Below are 19,220 nucleotides of genomic sequence, written 5' to 3'. Positions count from 1 at the left end.
GCACTGCTATTCAGATGAATTAATTACCGAATATAGAATTCCTGATTTGATTCAAATAGCTTTGGAAACTAAAGATTTGATAGAAAGTTTATGGCTACAATAAATACTCTTGAGGCCCTCCAGATGCCTCAGCAGGAGACAGGCTTAAGACAGATTTTTCTTTCAATTGTCCATCATGATCAGGCGGCTCATGGCCAGCTACCCGAGCCATCAATTTGGTGACCCAAGAGATAAAGTTGAACCCTAAGAGATAAAGCGAACACTAGATTTTGCATCCTGTCCAAGATTCTCTCCTGGACCTACTGGCCAAACCTGAGACATTGGCACCAAAGTCTCTCATTCTCTGCATGTGTCCATCAAATCACTCTTAGCTTATGGCTCAGAAGAAAAGAGGCAGAAAGAGCACAAACACCAGAAGGGGTGAAGGACATTCAGAAAACATGATCAAAGTTCACTTGAGCTCACACAGACTGAGGCAGCATGAACAGAGCCTGCAGGAGTCTGTACCAGGTCCTTTGCATATATTTTATGGCTTCCTGGGTGTATGAACAAGTGGGTCTCTGATTGTTGAGCCTTCTCTTGAGCACTTTTACTTCTGTTTGTTTGTCTTGCCCAATTCCAATGTGTTAGGTTTTGTTTTATCATATCTTATCTTATCTTTTTAAAATTTGGTATAATATTTTAATATTACTCCTTAGAAGCCTGCTTGCTTTTTAAGGAGAGACACAAAGGGAGTGGATCTGGATGGAAGAAGGTGGGGAGGAACTAGGAGGTGTAAAGGAAGGGGAAGGTGTAATCAGGATATATTATGAGAGAAAAAAAAATCTATTTTCAAAAAAAAAGAAGAAGAAGAAGAGAAAAGAAAAAGAGGCCAGAAATTTGGGAGGGAGCTGTGGGGGAGGGGAGGATGAGGAAAGGGCAGAAGAAAGGAAAAGGAGGGAGGATTATGCATCATATTTTAACAGTTTTTTTTTTTTCAAAGAAAAGCAACTGAGAAAAATAGATTATCACAATGTGGGAAATTATCCCTTGACAAAATGCAACATTTATTGATGATTTTGAATAATCATTTACCTGAAAAGAAACAGAAAGGGTGCTTTCTTGTTACTGCACAGAAATATTAGGAAATAGAAACATGGTTCATACTAATGCCTATAGCCCAGTGTTATGTCATACATCTTGTCTAATGCATTAAGGCAACAAAAACAAATGAAAACTACAAAAAATATAAATAAAGAAATAAAACCATCACTATTCACTGACAAAATTATTGTTCATCTACAAATTATGGAAGAGTTTACAATTAAACTATTATCATTAATAAAAGATTAGGAAGCTTGTTATATACAAAAATTGGTATTTTGAAAAAAAGGTATTTTTGCATATCAGCCACTAATAGAAAATGAAATTTATGAATTATATATTTCACAATAGCATCAAAAACTGTCAGTATTTAGGAAGACAGCTGTCTTCAACTATGATGGATATTGAAGATTTTCACTAAGAAAAACAAGACTTCTGAAGTCATGTGGTATATGAGATGCTTCCTCTGTGTGACACAGTAGTTGAGAAAGGTCAAGATAATAACTGATAAATTCACTTCAAAAAGAAAATAACAAGAGCTCTGGGAACAATCAAAGGGGTGGTGGGAAAAGTGGCAACTGTAGAGAAACACCACAGATGATAGAAATGAACAGGTTCATATGGCTTCCATCATAGCTCTTCAGCATAAGAATGAGAAGTTTCATCCATGAGGTAAGTTATGTAGTTTTTGTGAAAAAAGAGCCTGGGAATCCTGACTGTGAAATAAGTCAACAGTTCTCAGAAGACCTAAATGCAACTAGGAATTTTATTGAGACTGTGACTCCTCTGGCATACTGGACCAGCAGCCCAGAAGAGGTTCATTCTATCAGTCACCATATATCAGGGGTTTCCACTCAGAAGCCATCTTGAAACACCTCGTATTTAAGACTGAGCTACACTGAGACCCTGACAAGTAACAGTCACAAGTCAAGAATACTGAAGTAGCAGACACAGGTATGGGAGGCTGTCTGGAAGACGTGGCGGGCGTACGAAGTACATGTGGCCCAAGGGTCAGCTTAAACAGTGAAGGAAAGGTGCTTGGTAGAACCGTTCTTTGCAGCATGCCATTGACCTCAGCACCTGAGAATAGCTGTGAAATCTGGTAACTCTAACCCTGAAGTCAGTGGGTGCTCCAAACTTTACTATCTTTAACTGCCACAAAATTGATTGCCAGGGGGATGGAAACCCCTGGAGTCTCTGTGTATGCCTTTAACTTCTACAGCTCAGCTTTCCAGCAGGGTGTCTGCTGCTGAGTGTGGAAAGCACAGACACTGGACTTCTTGTACAGAAATATCTCAGTGATGTTTGTTCCCCCTCAAAGCACTCAGGAAAAACCCTTTAGCCAGAACACAGGCTATCTGAGGCAATGCAAGCTGGGGAGTCTCTCAGAGAATGGAAGAGTCTGCCCAGCCCACAGACTGCAAAACTGAGTGTAGCCAGGCAAGGTTACCAGTGCACAAAGAAAAGAGCCTCCTCAAGAGAAAGATGTTTTAGTGAACATTTGACCCTTGACTAAGCTTGTGTCAAGTTTCAACACCTGATACTTGGCAGGGAGACCACACAATCTACCACACACCAAATTCTATCACCTCTTTTTCCTTTAAACTATGTTTTTAAAAGTATTTTGAAAAGAGTTTCTAAGTTTTTATTTTTGTTTCTTTTCATTAATTTAGTGCACTTTTTTATTGTTGAATCCAATTGTTCATCTCTTCCTCTTCGTAACATTCTTCTCCATTCATCCTTTGCCCATTCTTTTATTTAACTTTTCTTTGTGTTTCCTTTTTACCTTTGCCTGTTCTCTTCTTTCCCTCCACCTATTTTGTCTATTAGTTTTTGCTTTTGCCCTAAGAAAACTTTAACACCATAGCACATTCTACACTGATTTTTTCATGTTCCTTTTTATGGACATTGGTGACATGTTAGTTGGTTTCAGGTTTAGTATGTGCATATGTGCATGTATGTGTGTGTGTCCTTATATCTTATTTAGTTTGCTGTTATTACTGTTATAGCAGTTTGCTGTCTGAGTGGTGCTGGGGACTGAGCCATCAAGAGAAATAAACTGTTCACTAAGAAAATCCCCACATAAAACTGAAAGAGATATGTCAGTCAATAGATGTGCAAATTGCAACAGAGAAACATAAGAAAAATGAGAAATCAAGGCAATGTGGTGCCTTCAAAAGATCGTTACTCAAGCAGCAAATCCAAAGATACTGAAATGGTTGAAATACCAGTCCAAAAAGAAATTTCAAAAATGTGCTTGTAAACATGATCAGTGACTTCAAAGAGGAAACAAACAAACCACTAAATGAAGTAAAAAAAAAAAAAAATAGTTCAGAATGTGAATGAGAAAGTCATCATAGAGGAGAAATTCAGCAACAGGCATGAGAAATTCTGCAAGAAAATTAGACTCTTTTTAACCATATTGTTACCATCATGGAGCCCAGCAAGCTTGCTAGAGCAACCAAAGTGCCGGGCAGGAGCAACTTAAGAGGACAGTGAATGCAGGTGCACGTGGAGTTTATGAATGACACCAGCTGCTCCGCCATTTGAAATATGAAAAGCCCTGTGTGAGAGTGTGAAAAGCTCACTCTGTTGGAATCAGAAAAAGGGTTGGGGGCTGTGATGATCTTGCTGCTCTGTCCTGGATATCCTCTACTAGGCTCATATTAAATAATTTGTGTTGTGTGTTAACAGAAGAGAAGAAAGGAAATTAACATTTGACACATTCACAGCAAGATAGAGAGAATACACACAGAGAGACAGACAGAAACAAAGAGAGAAATGTTGGAAATTAAAAAGAAAAACAAAGAGTCAAAGAAAAAAAATCAAGGGTAAATATCAGAAAATACTAGCTTTTTTTAAATTTTATTATTATTTTTTTATCAGTTACATTTTATTAACTCTGTATCCCAGCCGTGTCCCGATCCCTCATTCCCTCCCAGTCCCTCCCTCCCTCCCTCATCTCCACCCTGCCCCTTTCCAAGTCCACTGATAGGGGGGGACCTCCTCCCCATTCATCTGATCCTGTTTTATCAGGTATCTTCAGGACTGGCTGCAAAGCCCTCCTCTGTGGCCTAACAGGACTGCTCCTCCCTTCGGGGGTGGGGAGACCAAAGAGCCAGTCATTGAGTTCCTGTTAGAAATAGTCCTTGTTCCCCTCACTTTGGGAAACCAATTGGTTACTGAGCTACCAAAGGCTACATCTGAGTGGAGGTTCTAGGTTATAACCATACATGGTCCTTGGTTGAATGCCAGTCTCAGAAAAGACCCTGTGCCCTGATATATTTGGTCCTTGTGGAGCTCCTATCCTTTTCCCAACAGACTAACTCCCCTTCTTTCTTATGATTCCCTGTACTCTGCCAAAGGTTTGGTCATGAGTCTTTGCTTTGAAAACTCTGCTAGTTAGAGTCTTTCAGATGCGCTCATACATGCACATCCCATCTGTCTTTCTAAACGAGGATTGATCATCTTACCCCATGTCCGCTCAATTGATTATCTTTTTTAGGTGTATAGATTTCATTATGTTTATCATATATTATAGGTCTATATAAGTGAGTATATCCCATGTTTGTCTTTCTCCTTCTGGGATATTTCACTCAGAATGATCTTTTCTAGGTCCCACCATTTGCCTGCAAATTTCATGATTTCCTCCTTTTTGATTGCTGAGTAGTATTCCATTGTGTAAAAATACCACAATTTCTGTACCCATTCCTCCGTTGATGGACATCTGGGTTGTTTCCAGGTTCTGGCTATTACAAATAAAGCTGCTATAAACATGGTTGAGCAAGTATCCCTTTTGTGTACTTGAACGAACTTTGGGTATATACCTAGCAGTGGTATAGCTGGGTCTTGAGGAAGCACTATTCCTAATTGTCTTAGAAAGCGCCAGATAGCTTTCCAGAGTGGTTGTACCAGTTTACATTCCCACCAGCAGTGGAGGAGGGTTCCCCTTTCTCCACAACCTCTCCAGCATGTGTTATCGCTTGAGTTTTTCATCTTGGCCATTCTGATGGGTGTAAGGTGATATCTCAGGGTCGTTTTGATTTGCATTTCCCTGATGGCTAATGAGGATGAGCATTTTTTAAGTGTTTTTCTGCCATTCAATATTCTTCTGTCGAGAATTCTCTGTTTAGTTCTGTTCCCCATTTTTTAATTGGATTACTTGGTTTGCTGCTTTTCAGCTTCTTTAGTTCTTTGTATATACTGGATATTAGTCCTCTGTCAGATAAAGGGTTAGTGAAGATTCCTTCCCAATCTGTAGGCAGTCGTTTTGTTTTGATGACAGTATCCTTTGCTTTACAGAAACTTTTCAGTTTCATGAGGTCCCATTTATTGATTGTTGCTCTTAGAGCCTGTGCTGTTGGTGTTCTGTTCAGGAAGTTGTCTCCTGTGCCAATGAGTTCTAGGCTGTTCCCCACTTTTTTTTTCCAATTGATTTAGGGTATCTGGTTTTATGTTGAGGTCCTTGATCCACTTTGACTTTAGTTTTGTGCAGGGTGATAAATATGGATCTATTTTCATTTTTCTGCATGTAGACATCCAGTTGGTCCAGCACCATTTGTTGAAGATGCTGTCTTTTTTCCATTGAATGGTTTTGGCATCTTTGTCAAAAATCAGGTGTCCATAAGTGTGTGGATTTATGTCAGGGTCTTCTACTCGATTCCATTGATCCACCAGCCTATTTCTATGCCAGTACCATGCAGTTTTTAGTATCGTTGCTCTATAGTACAGCTTGAGATCAGGGATGGAGATACCTCCTGAAGATCTTTTACTATAGAGAACTGTTGTAGCAATTCTGGGTTTCTTGTTGTTCCATATGAAGGTGAGAATGGATAATGAGGTCTAGGAAATGCTACACTCACACAAAAATTAAGAAAAATATGAACACAATTCCTAAGAACTCTGCTATATGATCAAAAGATCAAACCTAAGAATCTCTGGAACAGAAGAGAAGGAGTTGAGTTAATAAATATGTAAATAAATAAATAATCTATAAAGCAAAATAATAGTAGAACGATTCTCAAAATTTTAGGCAAAGAAATAGATATCCCATAAGAGTAGATAAGTATGACACAAAGATGTAGCCATTGCATATTATAATCAAAAGTTCATCTCACCCATAAAGAAATTAGTGAATAAAACTAGAAATTATTAGAAAAACTACTAAAGCTCTACAAACACATGAAAAAATGAATAATATGCTCTTGAATGATCAATAGGTCACTGAAGATATTGAAGAGAAATATTGTAAATCCTAGAATAAAACAGAAATAAAAGCATAATTTGTCAGAAATGTTGGAATTCATCAAGGCGTTCCAAGAGGGCAGTCTATAGCTACAAGCATTTACATCTAAAAAAGATGAAAGAGAACTCAGATAACCTAATGATATGCCACAAGGCCTTATTAAAACAAAACAAGCCAGATACGGTGGTACAGGATAGTAATCCTAGCTACTTGGAAGGCTAAGGCTTGAAAATTGCAAGTTTAAAGTCTACTTGCCCTACAGAGGAAGGCCAAGGTCATTCCAAATAATTTAGTAAGTCAGAAAAGTTATTAATTAACTCAACTTACATCTCATCTTAGTCATAGGCCCCTCCCCTTTTCTCTTCCAGTCCCAGCCTTCCTCCCACATCACCACTCCCCTATTCCTGAGCCCCATAACCCACACATCCCAGATCATCTAGTCACATGAGGACTGAGTTCATCTTCTTCCACCCCTGTGGGCTGGTAGGGCAGTCCCATCTGGGAGAAGTAATAAAAAAGCAGGCAACATAGTCCATGTCAGAGATATCCCCCTCTCCTCCAACTAGTGGGCTCACATGATGCCTAAGCTGCCCATAGGCTACTTATAAGTAGAGGACCTAGGTCTAGACCATGACTTGTCCTTGGTTGGTGCTTCAGACTCCATAGGCCCCTATGGACCCTGGTTGATTGGCTCTGCTGGTCTTCTTGTGGAGCTTTGTCACCTCTAGGTCCATTTATCTTCCCCTCCCCTTTTCCAGTAAACACCCTATGCTTAGCTCAATATTTGGCTGTGAGTCTCAGTATCTGTTTTGAACTGTTGCTGGGTAGAGACTCTCAGAGGACAACTCTGGTAGGCTCCTGTCTGCAAGTATATCAGTGTATCATTAATAATGATATGGGTTGGCTTTATTCCATGGGGTGGGTCTTAGGGTTGAGCCAGCATTAATTGGACATTCTTCAATCTCTGCTCAATCTACTCTATCTTTGTCCCTGCAGGGCTTGTAGGTATGGTAAGTTTTGGATTGAGGTTTTTGTGGATGGGTTGATGATCTCCTCTGTCCACTATGAGTCTTGTCTAGAATGCAATCCCCATCAAAATACCAACACAAATTTTTTTACAAACCTTGAAAGAATAATTTTAAACTTCATATGGAAAAACAAAAAAAAACAGAATAGCTAAAACAATCCTACATAATAATAGAACCTCTAGAGGTATCTCTATATCGGACCTTAAACTATACTCCAGAGTAAAAGTAATAAAAACTGAATGGTACTGACATGGTTGATCAATGGAATTGAATCAAAGACCCAGAAATAAACCCACACACCTATGCACACCTGATTTTTTTACAAAGAAGTCAAAACTATACAATGGAAAAAAGACAGCACCTTCAACAAATGGTGCTGGTCTAACTGGATGTCTACATGTAGAAAAATGCAAATGGATCCACATTTATCACCTGCACAAAACTCAAGGCCAAGTGGATCAAAGACCTCAACATAAAATCAGATACACTAAATCTGCTAGAGGAGAAAGAGGTAAAAGCCTTGAACTCATTGGCATAGGAGACAACTTTTTGAACAAAACACCAACAGCTCAGGCTCTAAGATCTACAATTAATAAATGGGACCTCTTGAAACCGAAAAGCTTCTGTAAAGCGAAGTATACTATCAATAGAACGAAATGACAGTCTACAGATTGGGAAAAGATCTTCACCAATCCTATATCCGACAAATGGCTAACATCAAGAATATGTAAATAACTCAAGAAATTAAACAGCAACAAACCAAACAATCCAATTAAAAATGTGATACAAAACTAAACAGAGAGTTCTCAAAAGAGGAATCTTGAATGGCAGAGAAGCACTTAAATGTTCAACATTCTTATTCACCAGGGAAATGCAAGTCAAAGTGACTCTGAGATTCCATCTTATACCTGTCAGAATGGCTCAGACCAAAAGTTCAAGTGACAACACTGGCGAGGATATGAAGAAAGGTGAACACTCCTCCATTGCTGGTGGGAGAACAAACCTGTACAACCACTTTGAAAATCAATCTGGCACTTTTGCAGAAAACTAGGAATAGCCAGCCATACCTCCAGACCCACATATACCAATCCTGAGTATACACCCGAAAGGTGCTCTACCATACAACAAAGACATTTGCTCAACCATGTTCATAGTAGCTTTGCTTGTAATAGCCAAAACTGGAAACAACCTAGATGACCCTTAACCAAAACATGGATTAGAAACTGTAGAACATTTTCATAATGGAATAATACTCAGCTATTAAAAACAAGGAAATCATGAAATTTGCAAACAAATGGATGGAATGATCATCCTAAGTGAGGTAACACAGACCCAGAAAGACACACATGATTTATACTCACAAGTAGATTTTAGTCATATAGTACAGGATAGACATACTACAATGCATAGACCCCAAGAAGGTAAGAAAAGGGAGGACCAAAAGGAGGATGCATAAATCTCTCTCAAAAGGGGAAATAGAATAGACAGAAGTAGTGGAAGAAGGGTGGGAACAAGGTAGAAGAGGGAGAGCAAAGAGAAATAAGGGTGGAGATCAGACCTGGGGAGAGTAGGGGTGGGAGGGCAGAGGGCCTGCAGAGAAAAGAGAAACCATGATTGGAGGCATCTCTGTGACAAGCTGCAGACCTAAATCAGAATAGGCATCTACAAGGATATGAGGGGGATTCTAGCTAAGACTCCAAGTAGCTGGGGCCATGGAGACTGAAGTGGGTCAAAATTTAGAAAATCATTTTAAGAGGACTGAGGGTATAAACACGTGGTTCAGTGGCAGAGCACTTGTTAGCATATAGGAAATCTCTTATTGAATTCTAAATACTGAAGAAGCAGAGGAAGGAAGGCAAGAGAACAAATGAAACTACAAATCAGTAGGTGGAGAGAAATGATGAACATCAGGGTAGAAATTAGTGAAGTGGTAAATGAATGAACAATCCAAAGAATCAAGAAAAATCAAGAAACCAAAATGTTACAGCTTTAATGTGAAATGTCCCCCATGGGCTCATGTGGTTGAACAGCAGGTCCCAAGATGCTGGCACTGTTTCAGAATGTTATGGAATCTTTTAGACATGGTGCTTCACTGGCAAATGAAAGTCATGGGAATAAAGCCATAGAGTCATAAACAAGCCAAGTTATGTCTCAAGATCTCTGCTTTCTGATCTGCCAAGATGTGAGCAAGCAACTTCATGCTCATTTTACCAAAGACCTAGCTGTTTTGCCTCCATGCCTTTCCCCTCATGATGGTCTGAGTCCTCTCAAAGAGTAAACCAAAATAAATCCTCACTCCATTAAATTGCTTCTTGTAAGATATTTGGTCAAAGCAATGACAACAACAACAAAAACAAAACCTAATACACAAAAAGTTGGCTCTTTGAAAAGTTTGACAAACTCTTGGCCAAAATAACCAAAAGAAATAAAGAAAGACAAAAATTAATAAAATTAGAATAAATGCAGGCCATTAAAACAGATGCCAACAAAAGCCAGAAGCTCACTGGGCAATAGTTTGAAAATGTATTTCTGAAAGGATAGAAATGATACATTTGTAGACACATCTGGCCTAGCAAGAGGATATAAGCAAGCTGAAGTGATCTAGAAGAGCAATTACATTGAAGCTCTCACAAAGAGTTTCCCAATTAAAAAAAAAAAACAAAAACAGGACTAGTTCCATATGATTTCATAAAAATAGAGAAATAATACTGTTAAACTCATTCTTTGAGGACAGTGGTATTCTGATATCAAAATGAGGTAAAGCCACAACAAATACAGAAAACTAATAAACCAACTCCAATGATGAACATAAATACAATAATTCTCAATAGAATAATAGAAAACTCAGCACACATTAAGGAGGCCACACACAGTGACCAAGTTGTTTTCATCCCATGGGTCTAAGAACAGTTCAATATCACAAATCAATAAATGTAATATAGCACTTAAACTCAGGATAGAAATCACATAACATCTCAATCAAAGAGATCATGCAGAAAATGCATTTGACAGAATTCGATACATATTACTAGAAAAGCCCCAAAGAATGTAGAGGTAGAAGGAGCATGCCTCAACATAAGAAGGGCATCACACAAAACGGAGAAAACCTGAAAGCATTCCATTTAAAATCAGGAGTGAGACAAAGGGGCCCACTCTCTCTGCATTTATTCAGTACAATGCTTGAAATCTAAGAGCTATGACACAAAAAGGGAGGGATACAAATTGGAAAGGAAGAGGTCAACCTGTACCTATTTGCAAGCAATATGATCCTATATTTAAAAGACCATAAAAGCTCCACCTGAAAACTGTAAGATCTGTTGAACATTTTCAATAGAGTGATAGGATTAAAATCAGCATACATTAACCAAGAGTTTTTCAAGGCAGGTACTGTGGCACACATGTGTAATTGAAGCACTCAAGAGTCTGAGGCAGAATGATTGCAGTGATGTTTGAGGCCAGCCTAGAATACAGAGGGACTTCCAGGATAGGAATAGAATAAATCCTTATCCAAAACATAAACAAACAAACAAACAAACAAAAAAGTAGCTCTTCTACTTTTTACCAACAAACTTACTGAGGATAAAATTAAGGTGTGTGTGTTGTGGGGAGGGTGCCTCATATTCACAAGCTAGGAAGGAAGGAAGGAAGGAAGGAAGGAAGGAAGGAAGGAAGGAAGGAAGGAAGGAAGGAAGGAAGGAAGGAAAGAAGGCTGAAAATAAAAGCCAATCAAAGAAGTGAAAGATTACTCAACAGAGGTTTTGAAACACTGAAGAAACTGCAGAAGACAGTAGACAATTGAGAGAATTCTCTGGTCACAAATTAGCAGTTAATGCTGTGAAAATAACTGCATTGGCAAAAGTGATCTGCGGGCCCACCACAACCCATTCCCTCCCTATTTGCTATCTGTTTCCTTGATAACAACTGCTTTGATTTGGATGAGATGGTATGTCAATGAGCAGGGGACTATGGATGACAATAAACAGTATGTCTCATACCACAAGCTGTAAGAATTATTTATGATGATGTATTAGGGGTAAATTGTGGGCATCAGAATTGTCCTATAATGCATTCTAGAGTTCTATATTTGCAGATTTTTCTTCTGAAGCAAAATCTCGTAGATTGTCAGATGTATCCACCAGATTTCTGCCTCTGTGATGAAATGCACGAGTTAAACTTAAAAAAAGAACGGTTTTATTTTGATTCACAATTTGGGAGCTTTCAGTCCTTGTTCAGTGACTGCTGATAATGACATTATTTGATGTTAATTAAAAGCAACTTCTTGAGTAGAAGAAAAATTTAGTGTTTTTACTACAAAGGTTTGATAAGTGCTTGATGAAATAGATACACTTACTTTGATTTAATCACACAAACCATATACGTACTATAACATCACTTGGTTCACATCACATATATACAACTTACATAACCATTTTTTTTTTAAATAAGGATAACCTAATGCTTGTGGAGAGAAAGGGCCACATTTTGGGTATCAGAAAGATCTGCTGTGTCAATTACTGGGGTATGAGAGCAGAGAAGAAACAATTTTACTAACACCCAACGTTAAATACTGTCCCCATTCCAAATTCATATGTTCAAGTCCAGTATCCCAGAAGTGACCTTTTAAAAAAAATAGTCTTTATGAGGTTAAAGCAAGGCCACTGGGATGGGGCACTGTTCAGTGTGACTGATGTCATTGTAGGAAGAGGAAATTTGGAAGTAGAGACATGCCTAGCGGGAAGACTGAAGAAAATAGAGAAGATGGTCATGTAGCACACTGGCTTCCCAGACCAATTTGTCCCTCTCCATGGTGATTTGTGGTTTCTAACCTCTAGAGCCGGTACAGCTTAAGTTCAGAGTCCTAGATTGTTTGTCTAGGAAAGCTTAAGAAACTAATACAATCAGATGGTAGATGGCTGGGTAGATAGATGGATGTGTGTGGTCTCCAGAGAGTTGCTGTGTTTAAAAACTGTTTAGAGAAAAAAGATCATTACAGAGTGTTCTTTTTCAGCAAAGAAAAAAATAACTCTTTTCCATGGTGTTGCTTCATTCCTAGAAGTTCTGTAACTAGATAATTCCCCACCAAGAAAAGAGCAAAGGGCTTCAGCCAGCTCATTATCAGTGTCATTTATCACACACACACACACACACACACACAGAGAGAGAGAGAGAGAGAGAGAGAGAGAGAGAGAGAGAAAGAGAGAGACCCTACATGTTGATTCAGAACTCCTTCAGACTCTGTTCCAAAAGTATAAAATAAAAACACCACCATGTAAGTACATTGTTACTTGTTTCGTTATCATTTGTGTGACAATATAAACAATTGAGAAGCAACGTGGCTGTCCATCCTCTGAGGAATGGCTCACTCAACAGTGGTCCATCTGTGGAACACTGTGTCGCAGTTCAGTGAGTTAAATCTGCATTGTTGCATGCGTGCCCTTAGCTGCTGCCCCATGCTGTATCTCAGCCTGTATTATAAAAAGCATTGTACAATTTTAACAATGATATAGAATATACCAATACCATAAAGGATTAATGAAAAGTTGAAAGCAACAGGACATTCTCCTGGGAGAATGTAGTAAAGTAGCCTTAGCTTCTAAGAGCATTCCGACAACCCATCACAAGGAGGTGGAAGAGGAGGAGGAGAAGGAAGGACGGGGAGGCATCCAAGGCTAACCAAAACTGCTGGCCCTGAGGTCAGCGGCAAAAGCAAAAAAAAAAGACCCTGTTGTCAAGCCAGGGAAAGAAGCTGAGGGGAAGAGTCAATCATTGAACAGAGTTGACATAGAGACAGAATTTTGGATCTGGTGATGGCAGTGGGCCTTATTCATTGAGAATCCTAGTCTGAGAGGAGCTAGGAAGAGAAGTCGTCTTGGGTCAGGAAACATAGATTTCAAATCTTGTTTTCCCACTATTTGTGGACAAGGCACATGCTTCGCTCTGTTTTGTCATTTGTAAAAGAAGTGGAAGAGTAAATGGTGATATATCTAGATACCTACTGTCAGTGTTCAGAGGCAAAAACCCATGTTATTAGAATCTGAGTTCATACAGCAGATGCTCAGGAATGATGACAACAATTATTATCACATCTTCCTGTACAGACCATTCATTACAAATGCTCAACCATGTCATTGTTGACATCAGTATCATGATAGTCCTCCTTGGAGATAAAAAGAGGGGGAAATTTTCCTCTGCCTTCCTTGCTTTCTGTTCCACAGGCCAGGAGCCTCCTGTTTCTTTGTCTTTTATTATCTGTATGCGGCTGAGGAACGCAGCCTTTAAACAGCTCAAATGGCAGGAAGCCAAGAGGAGAACCCAACACAACAGTGTCCTGGTAATAGTTGGCCCTGATTCATTCATGCAAATTGTTCATGTGTGCACTGTGCCAATGAAGACATCACGAATTGGAGACTAATCTGGGTAGCTGGCTCAGAGCTAGGTTTTGATTGCTCTGTGGGGAGAGGGAAGAAAGGGCTGGAGAGAAGGAAACAGCCATTGGAGGAAAAGGAGGATGGGGTGGGGGTTTGGGGAACAGAGACAGGAGACCGGACCAAGAAAATGCTGGCTTTTTCTACAGGGCAAAAATGAGTAAAGAGGCAGGATGCAGCTCAAGTGTTATTTATAAAAATCAGAACATGGTAGCCCATCAGTTTCCATAAATTAGTTCTGGGAGTGTTTAGATAGAATGTTCCACGCTGGGAAGTTCCCTGGCTCAGCTCTGTCCAAGACTCTGTATGTGGCTGGCTGAGTTGGGTAGCAGGATATATGCCTGTGCCTTCAGACTGACAAGCATTGACATCAAAGAGGTCCTTCCCCCATCCCCCACCTACGGGGCAAGCCACCACCCTGTCTCAGACTGAGGGAAAGCCTCCACAAATCTTCCCCACATTCTGCCTTGTTGCTTTCTAAAGAAATCAGATCTTTCACCTTTCTGTCTCACATGTTCAACAGCCCTCGAAGGCAGGAAACTTCCCCTGGGTTTCCTTGGCATTTTTACCACAGTATACAACACTCTTTCTCTGGTGTAAGGAAAACCTTTTTGTGTGAACCACTCACTGCTCACATAACTTCAGGACAGAGTCTATCCTCCATGAAAAATACCCCAACTCCACGGAAACTTCACATTCTGCTTTAGCTGTGAACAAGTGGGCATGGTCACACCCTACCCTCCATCATCACCCCTTTGTCCCATCAACACTTCAGAAGTGATGGGGAGAAAGGGAAGAGATGGCCTCCAAGAAGGGTGAAGGTTAGGGCTCAGGTGTCAACTGTGAACTGAAGTTAGCCACAGCAGCGTGGATCCTTTTGTCTCAGCCTGCATCCTGCCTTTTCTCCCTATCTCTTTGCTCTTACCACCTATCTCTTGTCCCTAACTCTGTATCAACACAACAACCCTGGTGGTTGGACATGGTTGTGACTGTCCTGGTTGGCTTTAACTGTAAGCTTCCAATTACTTTTGAGCTTCAGTTGAAGAATTGTCTAGATCAGGTTGGTCTATGGTGGATTAGATGGGGAGACCCAGCCCGTTGGTGGTAGCACCATTCTCTGAGTAGGGCTGGAGAAATCTAGATGAGAAGAAAGTAAAGGAGCCATTCATTTATTCTCTTGTCTCCCCTGCAATATGAGCAAATAAGACTGGAACTGTAAGTCAAATAACCTTTTCTTTCCTGAAACTGCTTTTGGTTGTGGTATTTTGTCACGGCAACAGAAATGAAACCAGAATAAGGTCCCTTGAAGTTTTGGAAGGTTGCCACCCTCTTCTGCCTCAGCCTCTTCTGCTTCCCTCCCATCACCTAAGTCTGGAAACTGATTTCTCTTTGGTTTTATGTCCACTTGTCAAAACTTAGCAGCACGGTGCCAGGATCCAGGGCTGTTGCCCTGGGCTGGCCTTCCTACTGTGTCTATTGCATAACAAGCGCCTTTGTTCCTGGCTGAGTGTGCACATTACTCAAATATGACAATGCTCCTTTTGTTCTCCTCCTCCCAGCTCAGCAACCTCAACCCTTCCACACCATACCACCGTGAAAACTGAACCAGCAGGAGCCAACTGGAAACTGATGTGGGATGCCTGACCCATTCATTGCTCCGGATGCTATAGAGATGCCCATGGTTAGTGTCTTCTCTTGATGGTCTCAGAATTGCTTGGGGGCCATGTCACTTGTCAGCTATACAGGTAATAAGCTATTAAAGTTCACCTACCCTATATCCAAGTGTGTGGTCACTGCTGAACACAGGCTTCCCTAGTGCTACAGATGCCCAAGAAAGACAGACCTGAAAAGGTCATTGGGTCCATCCTCTAGTTCCCAGACTAGCCAAACTCTAAGACTAAAGAGAACCTAGCATTTTATTTAGTCATAAGAGCCACAGTAAAAGAGGTATTCTAATTACTCGGCAATAAAAAAACAAGGAAATCATGAAATTTGCAGGCAAATGGTGAGAACTGGAAAAGATCATCCTGAGTGAGCTATCACAGAAGCAGAAAGACACACACGGTATATACTCACTCATATAGACATATAATATAGGATAAACCTACTAAAATCTATACACCTAAAGAAACTAATCAAGAGGGAAGACTCTTGTTAAAATGCTCAATCCCCATCCAGAAAGGCAAAGAGGATGGACATCATAAGAAGAAGAAAACAGGGAACAAGTCAGGAGCCTGCCACAGAGGGCCTCTGAAAGGCTCTGCCCTGCAGACTATCAAAGTAGATGCTGAGACTTATGAGCAACCTTTGGGCAGAGTGCATGGAATCTTATGAAAAAAGTGGGAAATAGTAAGATCTAGAGAGGACAGGAACTCCACAAGGAGAGCAACAAAAAATATGAGCACAGGGATCTTTCCTGAGACTCATACTCCCACCAAGTACTATGCATGGAGATAACCTAGAACTCCTGCACAGATGTAGCCCATGGCAGTTCAGTGTCCAAACTGGTTCCATAGTAATGGGAACAGGGACTGTCTCTGACTTGAACTGATTGACCTGCTCTTTGATCACCTCCCCCTGAGGTGGGGGCGGGGGCAGCCCTACCAGGCCACAGAGGAAGACAAAGCAGCCACTCCTGATGAAACCTGATAGACTAGGATCAGAAGGAAGGAAAAGAAGACCTCCCCTATCAGTGGACCTGGGGAGGGACATGGGAGGAGATGAGGGAGGGTGGGTGGGATTGGGAAGGAATGAGGGAGGGAGCTACAGGGGGGATACAAAGTGAATAAAGTGTAATTAATATTTTTTAAAAGAGGTATTCTATTCTCTTTTCATGGATGAAAGCATGAGCTTTGATGAAGATACAGCCAAGAACACAGATATAGGAATGTTTTCATCAGTGGCCTTACAAAGTTAAAGAAAGCGTTTCCTGGTCATTGTCCCCTCTCCTGCCTCTTAGCTACTTCTGACCCAGTGCAAAGAGGGTAGGAAGGGGTCATCCATCCCAAAGGTAGCCAGATCTAAGTCTGAACTCTGAAGAAGTGTTCTTTGTAGAATGGAGCCTGAGGAGAGCCTGCAATCATGATTGTCATGCAGGAGCAAGTGCCTAAAGTTGTTACATACTGTTAATATCTTGGTGCAAATGATTATAGCATAGGCACTCATGGGATACAAACAAACATGTCTCCAGCCAGTGGGCAACTGCTCCACTGAGCTCTAACAGAAAAGTTCCAGACTGAGGAGGCAGGGGATTGTGGGTGGAAGATTCCAGGATCCCCTGCTAAAGCCAAAAGATGCCCACAGACTTGAAGCCCACTTATTTGGTTCAGTCTGGGCTGTATGAGTCTGTAGCTCTCCACACTTGCTCAGAACTAGCTGTCATTGACAGAGCTTTCCCTAAAGGGTGACCTAGGCTACACAGCAGAAAACATAAGCTGCTCTAGTCGTGATGATAATATTAATAAATAAGACGGACTAAAGGCCAGGGTTATTAAGTCAAAACAAAGCCCACTACAGAGAGAGCTCCCCAGTTCCTATGTGGCTTCAATCTGTGTCTGGAGGAAGGGGGATTTTAGTGCCTTAGTCACATGCTGTTCCAGAGTTAAGAGAAACCTGGACATCTCAGGGGCTGTTCAAAGCCCTCATTTGACAGAGAAGGACCTGGAAATTAAGTTATTTTCTCAATGCCAATCAGCAAGTTAATAGCAGATTCTGACTCAGGGGAAGCTCAGTTCCGGATCTGAGAGATGACTTCAGAGAACTGGGGGCTTAGGAGTCTTGGCACCAATCAGCTCTGAGTTCCAATCCCAGCTCTTCCCTCTGTCCCTGGGGTGAGGTTTGGCTCTTTAGAGTTTTCTGTGGGAAGAATCAAAATGTATAAGGAAAAAAAAATATGTCTCTCTTTTTAACATCAGCCTTGGTCAAAATTGCATTTCTCTGTGTGAAATGGGGTTCAGCTGTCATCCTAGCCTTGTGCTAGGATGACAACATAGGAAAAGAACTTTCTGTGTTAGGCTGCCAGATGATTTGTGTAGGAATGATCCTTATAGTGTCATCTATTTGGATGCTTGTTCATTAGGAAGTGGTGCTTCTTGACAGGGATTGGGAGGTGTGGCCCTGCTAGAGGAAGTCACTGGTGATGGGCTTTGAGGGCTCAGATGCTGAAGCCAGGCCCAGCATCTTCCTCTTTCTGCTGCCTGTGGATATTCTCAGCTCCTTCTTCAGCACCATGTATGCCTGAGTGCCACTATATTTTCCCCTGTGATGACAACAAACTAAACCTCTGAACTGTAAGCCAGCCCCAATTAAATGGATTTTTTTTTCTTTACAGAAATAGAACATTGACTAAGACAGCCTAAGACTACAAGAGACCACATCTCAGAAGGACTCCTAGGCCTCAATATGAGAACAACATTTTTATAGTGTTCTTTCCAGACACCTGAAGCTTGAGGGTGTTGCCTCAGTTACCCCTCTCCTACCCTCTCCCAAGATCATTCTTCTTCCTCCCCATCCATTCATCCCATAACATAGAGATTGATGCCAGCTACCATGATAGCTAACCAGCTAGTGTGGCGTTTTACATTTAAAGTCGTTGAAAGATCAAAGTGAAAATTTCTAGTCCCTCCACTCATTGTACTTCAGTTGTGACACATAGGCAATGACTACCATGTTAGACATCAGTGGAGAACCTTTCTGCCATCTTAGAAAATGCCGCAGTATCCCCTCCTTATCTGTGCTTTTTCTTTTAGTGCTTCCTGCATCATCTGGTGTGATGGTTAATCTCAATCATCAGATTAAGTGGATGGGCCAGTACCTAACAAGCAAAACCCACTTCTAGGTACAACTATGAGGGTGTCTCCAATGAGGGCTTAGTAATTAGTGATAATAGGCTAGAATATGAGACACAGCATTCCATGGGCTAGGACCTGGTAGGAAACGGGAGGGGTAGAAAGCCAGCTTACCTGTACAGGCCTTCTCTCTCTGCTTCCTGGTCACCATGATATGGCCTACACCTGCCCTGCCACAATGGACTGAAATCTCTCAAACACTAACTCAAAGTAGATCTTACCTTCCCTAAATGATCCTGTCAGGAATTTGTCACAGTGACAAAAGGTCTAACTAACACTGTTAGCTGTAGTCCTAAGATGTTACCTGGAAATCCCAGAAATAAACAGTTCATAAGTTTTGTTTTATTAATGCTTGCTGGTTGGTTAGAACAAGATTTTGCCATGGTGCCTAGACTGGCCTAGAATTTCTTATGTAGCCCCAGGATAGCCTTGAACTTGCAACCCTTTTTCCGCATTTTCCCAGCATCTTGGTTCTCAGTTCATAAGCTTTAAATTGCATTCTAGTCAAAGTGGCTAACAGAAATCTCATGCCACTCTGCTCAGAACTCTGAACTGAGTTTGAATCATCTCCTTGTCATACTGAGCCATACCA

Source organism: Meriones unguiculatus, chromosome 1 (assembly GCF_030254825.1).
Source record: "Meriones unguiculatus strain TT.TT164.6M chromosome 1, Bangor_MerUng_6.1, whole genome shotgun sequence".
NCBI classification, from domain to species: domain Eukaryota; kingdom Metazoa; phylum Chordata; class Mammalia; order Rodentia; family Muridae; genus Meriones; species Meriones unguiculatus.
The sequence above is the reverse complement of the archived record's forward strand: the minus strand, read 5'-3'. Positions refer to the sequence as shown.